Source organism: Carcharhinus amblyrhynchos, chromosome 10, assembly GCF_965287045.1.
Source record: "Carcharhinus amblyrhynchos chromosome 10, sCarAmb.v2.hapA, whole genome shotgun sequence".
Classification (NCBI taxonomy): domain Eukaryota; kingdom Metazoa; phylum Chordata; class Chondrichthyes; order Carcharhiniformes; family Carcharhinidae; genus Carcharhinus; species Carcharhinus amblyrhynchos.
Window position 1 is genome coordinate 98,433 of NC_137333.1, and position 12,212 is coordinate 110,644.

Sequence of the window (12,212 nt, forward strand, 5' to 3'; positions counted from 1 at the left end):
GGGCACACACCCCGAGAGCGGGGCAACATTCACAGACCCGGGGGGGGGGGACAGGGGGCACACACCCCGAGAGCGGGGCAACATTCACAGACCCGGGGGGGGGGGACAGGGGGCACACACCCCGAGAGCGGGGCAGCATTCACAGACCCGGGGGGGCGGACAGGGGGCACACACCCCGAGAGCGGGGCAACATTCACAGACCCGGGGGGGGGGGACAGGGGGCACACACCCCGAGAGCGGGGCAGCATTCACAGACCCGGGGGGGGGGGAACAGGGGGCACACACCCCGAGAGCGGGGCAGCATTCACAGATGCTGCAGCGGGGGTGGGGGTGGTGGTGGTTGGCGGGGGTGAGGGGCGGGACAGATATCCTGACAGCACAGCAGCGTTCACTGATATTGGGCAGGGGGGACTCCTGAATGCACAATGACCAGACCCAGCTTGGCCTTTCTATTTCATCTCTCAATCCTTTCTGCCAATTCAGTCATTCCCCAACTCTGCACTGGGGAAGCCAAAGACACTGGGTGAGATTTTAACTCACACCAAACCCACCCACTTACACAGAGGTAAAATTAGGCCCATTACTGATAGTTCCTGCCACAACTTTGTGCCCTTGTCACCAATTCCATCCCTCTCAACTGACCCTTGATCTTAGTCTGGACCAGAGTGTGTGGAATCAGGATGGGTATGGTGGCACAGTGAATGCTGCAATGCTCCCTCAGAGTGCCAGGACCCAGGTTCAATTCCAGCCTTGGGTGATTTTCTTTGTGGAGTCTGCACATTCTCCCCATGTCTGCGTGGGTTTCCTCCAGCTGTTCCAATTTCCTCCCACTTCCAAAGATGTGCAAGTTAGTTGCATTGGCTATGCTCAATTGCCCCTTAGTGTCCAAAGATATGTGGGTTTGGGGGATTAGCAGGGTTACAGGGGTGTGGTGGGCCTGGGTAAGATGCTCTGTTGGAGACACAATGAAGATTTGATGGGCTGAATGGCCTCTTCTCCACTGTAGGAATTGTCTGATTCTATGAATCTTAACTCCTCTGCCAGTGCGAGCTCAAGTCTCTAACCCAATCTTCAGTCTCTGCTCTGAAGATCAGTTTGTTTGAGTCAGTTTGCATTTCCTTTCTGATATTCGGTCAGTATTTAAATGTAAAGTATTATTCATTGCTGGGTAAAACGTCAAGTATTTCATGCAGTATCTCAGGAGCATACAGTATCAAGAAATATGAGAGCATTTGTCTGGATTATACAGTAAACCAGGCGGGGATACAGCTGCTATTAGATTATTTAACTCAGTTGTTCTATTATATGGTGCTTTGGTAATGTTCAGACATTAAATTTCAGAAAAATGCAAGGTCGAATATATCATTGAATAGGCGACAGCCATTCATCAGCGAGTGAATAACGCCCCCCCGCAAAAAAAAGGAAAAAGATTCTATTTTCTGCAGCCCAAGTTTCCAAAACGTTAATTCACCTTGTGTTTGGAGGGACTGAGGGTCGACTGTTCAGGTTCTGAGCTGGAATGAGAGTATAGTTTATCTTCACAATTAACTGATTCCTGTTTTAAAGTCCAGCGCTTTGCAAATGCTGTTTCTCTTGCTGTAAGTGGCAGTTTTCTGGACGCAGAGTGAATTGGGTTATTTAATGCAGAATGAAACTGTGAGCATGAAAAACGTTAATACTTGTATCCGGTCAGGCTGTCTCTCCATTTCTATGGGTTACTACAATTCAGAACGCCGCACACAGCAAGTGCTGTGCCACCCACAAGTGGGTCTGTTCTGTGAGCCCCAGCAGGTATCTATGAAAGAAGCTATGTCTCATTGATACCATCTTATAGAGCGCTCATTGCTAACACATCACTGACCCACCCCCGTGAATGAGATGACTAATTAACAATTCCTAAACACTGCATTGTTCCACTATCAATTATATCGCAAACTCAGCAAAGCCCAGCCCCTAATAACTGAGGTCCACATTGAAAGGCAGTGCCGGCCATTTGTACAGTTTTATGTATCTTGTGCTAATCGCTAAAGTCAGATAAAGCACAAGGTTAATGATGAGGTCAGAATCTGTCCCTGTATAAAATCTGATAAGACACATGATTGTTCTTTATTCCTATCTCCTGGTCAAGGCTAAGCAGTGGGAGCAAGTCAATCTTAGAGCCAGTTGTAATCCATCACTTGGTCTAATATATAAATGGTTCTTTTCACATCTTATTCACATTTAGGTAAAGATGTAGTGAGGCCCGAGATGTCCTGCAACAGCCTCGGCTTTAGCCTTTGTTCCACCTGTCACTCTCTGCACCAGATTTACAATGTCCAATTATAACTGTGGCCAGTTCAGCCTCTGCAATTACTTCCCAACTTCATTCGGATGGGGCTTGAATAGGTTATTCACTGCTCTGATGGCATATCTGAAACATGGCTTCATTTCTCCTGTTGTATCCCTTTGTTTCAGGGTCAGCGCTTAAGATGTGAGTAACTTGCACAGTAACTGCTCACAATGGTCTCCAATAAATTGCAAAAACTTTACCCATCAGTGGGGGGATGATGTTATCCGAATGATTTCAGGAGGCGGCTACAATCGAAGCACTTTTCAGAAAAGGATTGAACGCACAAACTTCCAGCCTACTTAATTAATTCATTAGGGAAGATGTTACCGTCATTTCAATTTTAATTCCTGGTCCTGGGCTCAAGCAGAGGTGGGATGTTCCTATCAGAGGCAGGCAGCCATTGTGTGTGGGTTTATTACTGAGGAGGAGTGATGAACCTGAAATAGAAAGTGCTGTGATTTCACCCATCACCCAAAAGCGGGGAGGGGAGGGGAGGGGGAGGGGAGAGGCGGAGGGGGAGGGGAGCGGTGTGAGGCGAGGGGGGGGTGAGGGGAGAGGGAAGGGGGAGGGGAGAGGGGGAGGGGAGGGAGGGGGAATGGAGGGGAAGGGGGGAGGGGGAGGCGTAGGGGAGGGGTTGAGGGGAGGGGGTGAGCGGAGGCGAAGGGGAGAGGAAGGGGAGGGGGACGGGAAGGAGGCAAATAGAGTTCCGAGATGGGAGCATCAGTTGGCAAACAATCCTTGCTCATCTCACTCTCACTCCTTCCTGGGCATCGGAGATAAGGCAGCAGAAATTGTCCCAATCTCTGCACTGCCAGTGAGAGGCAACCGGATACCATTCTAAAACTGTCAGAGGGTCAGTGCTGAGGGAGTGCCGCACTGTCAGAGGGTGAGTGCTGAGGGAGTGCCGCACTGTCAGAGGGTCAGTGCTGAAGGAGTGCCACACTGTCAGAGGGTCAGTGCTGAGGGAGTGCCGCACTGTCAGAGGGTCAGTGCTGAGGGAGTGCCGCACTGTCAGAGGGTCAGTGCTGAGGGAGTGCCGCACTGTCAGAGGGTCAGTGCTGAGGGAGTGCCGCACTGTCAAAGGGTCAGTGCTGAGGGAGTGCCGCACTGTCAAAGGGTCAGTGCTGAGGGAGTGCCGCACTGTCAAAGGGTCAGTGCTGAGGGAGTGCCGCACTGTCAAAGGGTCAGTGCTGAGGGAGTGCCGCACTGTCAAAGGGTCAGTGCTGAGGGAGTGCCGAATTGATCAATGCCACGTGCATTTTATCCCTCATTCACTTTGATCTCTGATACAGGCTGTGTGTGTTGTGTTTTCAGTTTGTGACACATTGGGATTGGGGCGGGCAGTGCCTAATATCAGGTCAAAACCTGGTAGTAAGTGTAACTTGCACATCAATGCCTTTTCTTTTAGATATTTTTGTTGATTTTTTTATCATTTTCAACGAGGTGCGTCAATTTCCCAAAATCTAGCCCTGTGCAAAGTAATCATTATCCCACATAAACAGACAGGAAAGATCAACTATTGATTCCAATTATCAATCATTGTGGTTGTTGTCGTTGACGTCTCCTCTCGTATGGACAAAGTACGCAAAGACAAGTTGGGGAATCTCAGGATCACAGAACACACTCGTCAGCACATGGCCCCAGACTGCACACCTTCCTCCACAGGATAACAGAGACACAACTATATAATAGACAGGAACAAGAAAAAATAAAAAACAACAACACAAAATCAAGGGACCAAAGTTCAGGATTCATGATGAACTGCAGGATAAAATAACTATCCATGGATTGTGATCGTCCAGCAGCATCCTGAATCCATCCAGAGTTTTGTCAAAGCAGCAGGATTTCCAAGGATTGGAGGTGAACTCCAGCTGAGGAAACTGTCCTCCCGACTGGCAAGATTCGCTTCTCCACATCATCCATTCCCACTGGGAGATCCGGCAGTTCATCAATGTGAGTATCAATACTCAGTGCTGGGGAGCCGCCACTATCCACAACTCCAATCACAATGGCAGCATCGTCTTAAAAGATGAGTAAGGTCAAAGCTCATGAAAACACAGTCGCTCCCACACTTGTGCCATGTTGCAGTTAATAAAACCCCTTATTATCTCTTTGACCCTAGTTTCCTATCCCATCAGGCTGCAGCAGCACGAAGCAAACTCACACAACCTGATCTCAGTTCTAACATCTAAAGCACCATTGGAAACGTGGAAGAGTTTCATGTTGACAGTCAGGAAACTGTCCGAATGGAGTCCAGATGAATTGTTCCCTGGTTCATTGATTTTCATCACCAGCAACGCCACTGGGGATTGGGAGAAAAATTCTCATTTATTAACATTGTACTTGTGAGAAAACAGTGTACAATTTAAAGGGTTTTTTCTGAAAACCTTTAATTTTTTTTATTTTTAAACTTTATTCCAATCCAATCAAATCAAAAACAATTCAGAGTCCCAACAAGTTGGGACATTCCCGATCCGAGCTAAGACAGGGCTCTCACCTCCTGTCTTGGGCTTGATCTCCATGATAAAAGCTGATTGGAGTAGGCGTAGCTCCTCCTCCAAGGCTTGATCTCATCTACATATTAGCCAAAAGGCCGAGATGCCGCTTTAAAAAATTGCTTCAACTGAAGCTAAAATGTAACCTAATGACTTCCACCAGGTACAGCATGTCGATACTACACTTGATCTTAGTTGTTGAAAAGTGTGTCTGTCATGTTCAGAATTACTTGTGTTTGTGTAACAGCGCTGTGGCTTGTGGTAGCGTGGCCCCTTTAAGGGAGTGTTACCTGAGGACCACAAGATTGGGCAGGACCTGATGGGCTGTCAAGATAGGAAGCCGAGCCAATCAGGAATGAGAATGTGTACCTGTGTTGGGAAGGCCCCGAGTTTGGAGCCTGGGAGGAGTGTTATAGTTCAGCCTGAGCATCTGTTAGACACACTGATTTATCAGTTACAATAAAGCCTTGGTTACTTTGAGCCACATCAAGCTGCCCTGAATTTATTACACTGGCGATGAGGACAGACTTTTTTTTATTTCAAAAATATACTTTATTCATAAAAAAAACTCTCAAATAAACCATTGCAATAGGTCATTTTTACAGTCCTATACATCAGATTTAACTGAGTGCTGTTATTTTTCAGTTTAACACGCAGTTACGCAGGCCAAGGATATTCTGCAGTTCCAGGGCCCTCAGTCTGCCTCGGTTGAAAGGCTTTACAGCGGCTGCCCAAAGCTTGAGCACGTCCCTCAGCACGTAATCCTGGACCTTGGAATGTGCCAGTCTGCAACACTCAGAGGACAGTTCTTTCAGCTGGAAGATCAGCAAGTTTTGGGCGGACAAAAGTGCGTCCTTCACTGAGTTGATGACCCTCCAGCAGCAGTTGATATTTGTCTCGGTGTGCGTCCCCGGAAACAGCCTGTAGAGCACAGAGTCCTGCGTCACCGAGCTGCTCGGGACGAACCTTGACAAATACCACTGCATCTCACTCCAGACCTTCTTTGCAAAGGCACATTCCACAAGGAGGTGTGCGACCGTCTCATCAGCCCCGCAGCCGCTTCAAGTGTGCATGAAGGATCTGACGGGGAGTGCCCTCCTCACCACCAGCCAAGTCAGGTCTTGGTGCTTGTTTGTGAGTTCTGGTGATGGGACATTCTGCCAGATGACGCTGACAGTCTGCTCAGGGAACCACCCGACAGGATCCACCGTCTCCTTTTCTCTCAGGGCCTCAATGACATTACGTACTGACCACTGCTTAATCGCCATGTGGTCGAATGTGTGTTTGCAGAAAAATTTCTCCATGAAGGACAGGTACGGCACGGTCTAACTACTCGGAGCATTCCGCGACAGTGTGACCAGACCCAAGCTCCGCAGCACTTGGGACAGGTAGGATGTCAGAAAGTAGTGGCACTTGTTGTTAGTGTACCGAGGATCTACGCACAGCTTGATGCAACCGCACAGCACCGACCCTCTGACAGTGCGGCACTCCCTCAGCACCGACCCTCTGACAGTGCGGCACTCCCTCAGCACCGACCCTCTGACAGTGCGGCACTCCCTCAGCACCGACCCTCTGACAGTGCGGCACTCCCTCAGCACTAACCTTCTGACAGTGCAGCACTCCCTCAGCACTGACCCTCTGACAGTGCGGCGCTCCCTCAGCACCGACCCTCTGACAGTGCCGGACTCCCTCAGCACCGACCCTCTGACAGTGCGGCACCCCCTCAGGACTGACCCTCTGACAATGCAACATTCCCTCAGTAGACCCTCTGACAGTGCGGCACTCCCTCAGCACTGACCCTCTGACAGTGCAGCACTCCCTCAGCACTAACCTTCTGACAGTGCAGCACTCCCTCAGCACTGACCCTCTGACAGTGCAGCACTCCCTCAGCACTGACCCTCTGACAGTGCGGCACTCCCTCAGCACTGACCCTCTGACAAAGCAGAATTTCCTCAGCACTGACCCTTGGACAGAGGACTCCCTCAGCACCGACCCTCTGACAGTGTGGCACACCCTCAGTACTGACCCTCTGGCAGTGCCGGACTCCCTCAGCACCGACCCTCTGACAGTGCGGCACTCCCTCAGGACTGACCCTCTGACAATGCAACATTCCCTCAGTACAGACCCTCTGACAGTGCGGCACTCCCTCAGCACTGACCCTCTGACAGTGCAGCACTCCCTCAGCACTAACCTTCTGACAGTGCGGCACTCCCTCAGTACTGACCCTCTGACAGTGCAGCACTCCCTCAGCACTGACCCTCTGACAGTGCAGCACTCCCTCAGTACTGTACTGGGAGTATCAGTTCCAATTTTGTACTGAAATTGCCGGTGTGTATTTGATCTTTGAGTGTCAAAGTTCATGGTTAAGTAAAGTGCAAAACATAAATGTGAATAACCTGATTGTTTATGGCAATTATTCTGATCAGGTATTCTTAATATAGTCACTGGATGGTGTACCACTGTATCTCTGACTTGTGTGAAACCATGCTGAGTCCAGGCAACACTGATAAAATAAGTGTTCAGTGACTTGAAACGAGTGCAGTTACACTTCCTTTCCCCAGCAATTGCTATGTTTGTGTTTGGAATGTATATTCCTGCATCAGATTGATACTTAGGGACAGAGCAGTTCCCTGCTCTGTCACATCCAAGAGTGAGTGACAGTATCATTTATTATTGTATCTTAGACACTGTATAGGGGATGTCCATCAAAGTAACAACCAGTCTCAGCTCAGAAGATGCAATGTACTTCAATCAGCTTCCGCCTTGGACCCCCTGCAGTTGGGAAGAAAACAGCTCTGTTAGCGGGAGGGCCGGGCAGGCAATTTACTCGGTAATAAAGCAGGAGTTAGGCCCTACCCTTCACACTTGCTCTTTCTTTAGGAGAATTACTTTTTAAATTACGTTACAGCCATCAGTCTCTTGATGTGTGGTCTGGAATCTCTGTGCCAAACTCCTGCTAGAAGCTCAATTAATGAGGATGTTACCTATAACAAGCGGAGCCATGAGACAAGGCAGGGTGAGGAAAGACAGGTGGCCATCCACTTGAATAATAGTTTCAGAAAGGCAGCTTTTAAACACGCTGTTCCTCCCAGGCTAAACAATCTCCTTGCTGTATAATTGTGAATAGTGCTGTCACACAGAGAGAATGGATTCTTATTCAGTAAGTAAAGAAAGACTCTAAACGGCTCAAAATAACCCCATACACGGCCAGCAGCGGGGCATGTGACGTTTGAACAGCGTGTTAAATTCCGGACACAAGCTGGTGCTGCAAACAATTCTGTTCACAAGGGGAGGGGGCTGTCATTTGTAAATCACAAGAGATTTGTTAGAGTTATAGAGGGAGTGCTGTGTAATAACAACAGATTTTTAAAAAAATACTTCGGGGGCCGCACATCAGGTTTTACTTTTCATTCTAAAGCTGTTCTTTTCCCCTCACTTTCTCCCATGGGTTTTTTACTGCCAGGTGAAATGCAGGAAGTAGAGACTGAGTGAAGTGACTGGATTTACCCCCCAGGGCTGTTGTCAATGTGACCCCATCAGTGACTGTCTCACAATGTCCCGCCTGTGATACTGAGCCCCGGCAAACAGGTAGGTTTGAGTGATAAAGATGTGAAACTGTAGCTCTGAGCTGCCCGGTGAGATATCACCATCAACTTACACAAAGGCTGGAAGAATTTATTCACAATCTGGCTCCAGCCCACTTGGCGGACTGACTGCCAAAATAAACCCGAATCAGAACATGCAGAATGAGGGAAACTCACTTTGAACAGGGAATTATTTTTCTACAACCCCATAACAACACGGACTGAAAAGTTATTTTTCGATTAATTTACACCAAGCAGATGCAGCAACACAGAAGCAGGAAGCGGCCATTCAGCCCTTCGAACCTGGTCTATTCGATCATGACTGCTCTCTGTCTCTATCTACAGCTCACCTTGGTTCTGGTAACTCTCAAACCCCTCATCAAATTCAGTTTGGCAATTTTCAATTACCCGCCCCAATACTTTTGTGGGGGGGGGGTGGTGACTGGGGGGGCTGGTGGCTGGTGGGGGGGGGTCGGGGTTGGGGGGGTGAGTGGGTGTGGTGGGGTGGGTGAGTGTGTGTGGTGGGGTGGGTGAGTGTGTGTGTGGTGGGGTGGGTGAGTGTGTGTGTGGGGGGGTGGGTGAGTGGGGGGGTGGGTGAGTGGGTAACTGGGGGTGTGGGTGGGTGGGGGAGTAAGTGGGGTGGGTGGAGGGGAGTAAGTGGGGTGGGTGGAGGGGGCGAGTGGGTGGGCGAGTGGGGGGGTGGGGGGTAAGGGGGTTAAGGGGGTGGGTGGGGGTGTGAGGGGGTGGGTGGGGGAGGGGGAATGGGTGGGTGGGGGAGTGGGGAGGATGGGAGTGGGGATCCAGATTTCCATCCGTTCTGTGTGAGGAAATGCTCCCTGCTTTCAGCCCCTAAACTGCTTGACTCCAATATGAAGGTACTGCCCCCTCCCTCCTTCCTCCCTCCTCCCGCCCCCTCACCGTAGCAAAGGCAATGGGAAGGGGACGGGGAGGGGTGAAGGGGTGGGGACAGGAGAGGGGGTGGGGACAGAGGGTGGGGGGAGGGGGACGAGGGGGAGTGGGGAGGGGAGGGGGAGGAGGGGGTGAGAGAAGGTGAGGGGAAGGGAGAGAAGAGGGGGAAGGGAGAGAAGAGGGGGAGGGAGGAGGTTGGGGGGACGTGGGGAGAGGGAGTGGAGGGGGAGGGGATACAAATTGCCTCTCCTGAAGACAGAACCATTCGGCAGTAGATATTTGATACGATTGCCTCCGTCCTGTAGCCGACCCCCAACTCCTGCTCAACGCCCCCCAACCTAACACCTCCCTCGACACCATCATCTCCCAGACTGACAGCACCTACACACTCCGCCCCCCCGCCCCCCCAATCCCAACACACTTTCCCAATCCCAGAGCAGGACATTGGGATTTATAAAGGGACGTGGGGAAATGAGAATTTGGGATTGATTAAACCCAATTGAAGGAGGATGGGGCAGTAGGATTAATTTTGGGTTATTTTACATTTTAAAACATCTGAATTCAAAGGAGTAGGCCACTTAGCCCCTCAAGCCTGCTCCCCTTTTCAATAAAATCATAACTGATCTGATTGTAGCCGCAACTGCATATGCCAGCCAACCCAACAACCTTTAGCTCTTTGTTAGTCAAATATAGAAACATTCAAGATAGGAGAATGCTATTTGGCCCTTTGAACCTGCTCCACTATTCAAGTCATGGCCAATCGTCCAACTCAATAACCTAATCCTGCTTTCTCCCCATAACCTTTGATCCCGTTCACCCCAAGTGCCATATCCAGCTGCTTCTTGAATACATTCAATGTTTTGGCATCAACTACTTCCTGTGGGAATGAATTCCACAGGCTCACCACTCTTTGGGTGAAGAAATGTCTCCTCATCTCCGTCCTAAATGGTCTACTCTGAATCCTCAGACTGTGGACCCCCCCCACCCCCCCCCCCCCGCCACTGGGAACATCCTCCCTGCATCTACCCTGTCTCATCCTATTAGAATTTAATAAGTCACAATGAGATTTCCCCCCCCCCCCGCCCCTCATTCATCTGAACTCCAGCAAAAAACAATCCAAACTTGGTCAATCTCTCCTCATACATCAGTTCCGCCATCCCCGGAATCAGCCTGATAAACCTGACCGAGAATCTATCATTCTCTTCATTTTTGTTTAGTATATTTGAGTCCAGACCAATAGAAAAACTGAGCATTAAATACTAGGTGTCTCCACTAGAGGGCAGCGCTGAGCCATTGCTCACTGACAGTTCCCTATTATAAACAGCAGGTGGCGATCTCTGCATACAGCAGCTTCCAAAACACCACAACCTCCCCAGATCCCAGGATCCACTCAACATTCACCCAGATCCCAGGATCCCTTCAACATTCACCCAGATCCCAGGATCCACTCAACATTCACCCAGATCCCAGGATCCACTCAACATTCACCCAGATCCCAGGATCCACTCAACATTCACCCAGATCCCAGGATCCACTCAACATTCACCCAGATCCCAGGATCCCTTCAACATTCACCCAGATCCCGGGACTTCATTTGAGATCCAACCAAATAAACAAAATCAAACTAATTTAGGGACAACCCAAAAGGAGGGGAACCGCCTGAAACAAAACACAAAGCAGAAAGGAAACTTAAAACATCAAATTAAAATATGATTAAAGGTGTCAATATTACTCCCCAGTCACTGCGTTGCCCAACAGGCACAGAAGGCATTAACTGTGTCCTCAGGCAGCACATGCTCCCTTTCCACGGAAACCCAGTCTCGAACTTAGCCAGGGTAGAGGAGCAGTCAGTTTGATCCCATGGTCCACTCAATATTCATGCAGATTACAGGATCCACTCATCATTTCATAACAGTGTTTGGAATTCAGTGAATTTTACTGTCCCAGCTAATCACTGGAAATGGACAATTGGTTTTATATTTAGAATAGAATTGTGGTCTGTTCTGTATAACATCATAAACTGCTGCACATTCTCACTATACCATGATGTACCACACTACGGATTCAAGGCTATGGGGAGAGAGCAGAGCAGTGGGATTAGTTTGGGGATTGATACAGGGCTATGGGGAGAGAGCGGGGCAGTGGGATTAGTTTGGGGATTGATACAGGGCTATGGGGAGACAGCGGGGCAGTGGGATTAGTTTGGGGATTAATACAGAGCTATGGGAGAGAGCGGGGCAGTGGGATTAGTTTGGGGATTGATACAGAGCTATGGAGAGAGAGCGGGGCAGTGGGATTAGTTTGGGGATTGATACAGGGCTATGGGGAGAGAGCGGGGCAGTGGGATTAGTTTGAGGATTGATACAGGGCTATGGGGAGAGAGCGGGGCAGTGGGATTAGTTTGAGGATTGATACAGGGCTATGGGGAGAGCGCGGCGCAGTGGGATTAGTTTGGGATTGATGCAGCGCTATGGAGAGAGAGCGGGGCAGTGGGATTAGTTTGGGATTGATACAGGGCTATGGGGAGAGAGCGGGGCAGTGGGATTAGTTTGAGGATTGATACAGGGCTATGGGGCTACAGCGGGTCAGTGGGATTAGTTTGGGATTGATACAGGGCTATGGGGCTAGAGTGGGGCAGTGGAATTAGTTTGGGGATTGTACAGGGCTATGAGGCTAGAGTGGGTCACTGGGATTAGTTTAGGGATTGATACAGGGCTATGGGGCTAGAGTGGGGCAGTGGAATTAGTTTGGGGATTGCTACACGGCTATTGGGAGAGAGAGGGGCAGTGGGATTAGTTTGGGGATTGATACAGGGCTATGGGGCTAGAGCAGGTCAGTGGAATTAGTTTGGGGATTGTACAGGGCTATGGAGAGAGAGCGGGACAGTGGGATTAG